Source organism: Fringilla coelebs (assembly GCF_963513975.1).
Source record: "Fringilla coelebs genome assembly, contig: SCAFFOLD_45, whole genome shotgun sequence".
Classification (NCBI taxonomy): Eukaryota; Metazoa; Chordata; class Aves; order Passeriformes; family Fringillidae; genus Fringilla; species Fringilla coelebs.
In genome coordinates, this window is record NW_028167308.1 from 904,240 (window position 1) to 907,480 (window position 3,241).

The following is a 3,241-nucleotide window of genomic DNA, read 5'->3' on the forward strand; positions in this document are numbered from 1 at the left end:
AGGCCGAATTCCAGGAGGCACCCCGCAATTTATGGCCGCAAGACCCTGAACCATTGTCCAGGCTTTTTCCCTGGGAAACAAAACTCACAAGCCACTGTTCTGGGTGTCAGTTTTCAGGACCCACTTGGCACTCTTAAACCAGACGAAGTTTGCACTGGTGCCCTCTTGCGTCTGGGAGGCATCCTGCGAGAGGGGCAATTCCAGGAGGCACCTGGCAATTTAAGGCCTCAGGCCCCTGAACCATTCTACAGGCTTTTTCCTTGGGAAACAAAACTCAGAAGCCACTGTTCTGGGTGTCAGTTTTTAGGACCCACTTGGCACTCTCAAACCAGACCAAGTTGGAACTGGTGCCATCTTGCGTCTGGGAGGCATCTTTCGAAAGGTCGAATTCCAGGAGGCACCTGGAAATTTAAGGCCATAGGACCCTGAACCATTGTCCAGGCTTTTTCCCTGGGAAACAAAACTCACAAGCCACTGTTCTGGGTGTCAGTTTTCAGGAGCCACCTGGCACTCTTAAACCAGACACAGTTTGCCCTGTTGCCACCTTGCGTCTGGGTGGCATCCTTCGAGAGGCGGATCTCCAGGAGGCACCCGGCAATTTAAGGCCTCAGGACCCTGAACCATTGTACAGGCGTTTTCCCTGGGAAACAAAACTCAGAAGCCACTGTTCTGGGTGTCAGATTTCAGGACCCACTTGGCACTGTTAAACCCGACAGAGTTGGAACTGGTGCCACCATGCGTCTGGGTGGCATCCTGCGAGAGGCCGAATTCCAGGAGGCACCCGGCAATTTATGGCCGCAAGACCCTGAACCATTGTCCAGGCTTTTTCCCTGGGAAACAAAACTCAGAGGCCACTGTTCTGGGTGTCAGTTTTCAGGACCCACTTGGCACTCTTAAACCAGACTACGTTTGCACTGGTGCCACCTTGCGTCTGGGAGGCATTCTGCGAGAGGCCGAATTCCAGGAGGCACCCGGCAATTTAAGGCCTCAGGCACCTGAACCATTTTACAGGCTTTTTCCCTGGGAAACAAAACTCACAAGCCACTGTTCTGGGTGTCAGTTTTCTGGACCCACTTGGCACTCTTAAACCAGACCAAGTTGGAACTGGTGCCACCTTGCGTCTGGGAGGCATCCTGCGAGAGGCCGAATTCCAGGAGGCACCCGGCAATTTAAGGCCTTAGAACACTGAACCATTGTACAGGCTTATTCCCTGGGAAACAAAACTCAGAAGCCACTGTTCTGGGTGTCAGTTTACAGGACGCTATTAGCAATCTCAAACCAGACCAAGTTGGCACTGGTGCCATCTTGCGTCTGGGAGGCATCCTGCGAGAGGCCGAATTCCAGGAGGCACCCGGCAATTTAAGGCCGCAGGACCCTGAACCATTGTACAGGCTTTTTCCTTGGGAAACAAAACTCACAAGCCACTGTTCTGGGTGTCAGTTTTCAGGACCCACTTGGCACTCTTAAACCAGACCAAGTTGGAACCGGTGACATCTTGCGTCTGGGAGGCATCCTTTGAAAGGCCGAATTCAAGGAGGCACCCGGCAATTTAAGGCCTCAGGCCCCTGAACCATTGTCCAGGCTTTTTGCCTGGGAAACAAAACTCACAAGCCACTGTTCTGGGTGTCAGTTTGCAGGAACCACTTGGCACTCTAAAACCAGACCAAGTTGGCACTGGTGTCATTTTGCATCTGGGAGTCATCCTGCGAGAGGCGGAACTCCAGTAGGCACTCGGCAATTTAAGGCCTAAGGCACCCGAACCATTGAACAGGCTTTTTCCCTGGGAAACAAAACTCACAAGCCACTGTTCTGGGTGTCAGTTTTCAGGACCCACTTGGTACTCGTAAAAAAGACTAAGTTTGAACTGGTGCCACCTAGCGTCTGGGAGGCATCCTGCGAGAGGCCGAATTCCAGGAGGCACTTGGCAATTTAAGGCCTCAGGCCCCTGAACCATTTTACAGGCTTTTTCCCTGGGAAACAAAACTCACAAGCCACTGTTCCGGGTGTCAGTTTTCAGGACCCATTTGGCACTCTTAAACCAGACCAAGTTGGAACTGGTGACACCTTGCGTCTGAGAGGCATCCTGCGAGAGGCCGAATTTCAGGAGGCACCTGGCAATTTAAGGCCTCAGGCCCCTGAACCATTGTACAGGCTTTTTCCCTGGGAAACAAAACTCACAAGCCACTGTTCTGGGTGTCAGTTTTCAGGACCCACTTGTCACTCGCAAACCAGACAGGGTTGGAACTGGTGCCACCTTGCGTCTGGGAGGCATCCTGCGAGAGGCGCAATTCCAGGAGGCACCTGGCAATTTAAGGCCGCAAGACCCTGAACCATTGTCCAGGCTTTTTCCCTGGGAAACAAAACTCACAAGCCACTGTTCTGGGTGTCAGTTTGCAGGAGCCACTTGGCACTCTAAAACGAGACGAAGTTGGCACTGTTCTCATTGTGCGTCTGGGAGGCATCCTGCGAGAGGCCGAATTCCAGGAGGCAGCCGGCAATTTAAGGCCTCAGGCCCCTGAACCATTGTACAGGCTTTTTCCCTGGGAAACAAAACTCACAAGCCACTGTTCTGGGTGTCAGTTTTCAGGACCCACTTGGCACTCTTAAACGAGACCAAGTTGGAACTGGTGCCACCTTGCGTCTGGGAGGCATCCTGCGAGAGGCGGATCTCCAGGAGGCACCTGGCTATTTAAGGCCGCAGGACCCTGAACCATTGTACAGGCTTTTTCCCTGGGAAACAAAACTCACAAGCCACTGTTCTGGGTGTCAGTTTTCAGGACGCACTTGGCACTCTCAAACCAGACCAAGTTGGAACTGGTGCCATCTTGCTGCTTGGAGGCATCCTGCGAGAGGCCGAATTCCAGGAGGCACCCGGCAATTAAAGGCCTCAGGCCCCTGAACCATTGTCCAGGCTTTTTCCCTGGGAAACAAAACTCAGAGGCCACTGTTCTGGGTGTCAGTTTTCAGGACCCACTTGGCACTCTTAAACCAGACTACGTTTGCACTGGTGCCACCTTGCGTCTGGGAGGCATTCTGCGAGAGGCCGAATTCCAGGAGGCACCCGGCAATTTAAGGCCTCAGGCACCTGATCCATTGTCCAGGCTTTTTCCCTGGGAAACAAAACTCACAAGCCACTGTTCTGGGTGTCAGTTTTCTGGACCCACTTGGCACTCTTAAACCAGACAGGGTTGGAACTGGTGCCACCTTGCGTCTGGGAGGCATCCTGCGAGAGGCCGAATTC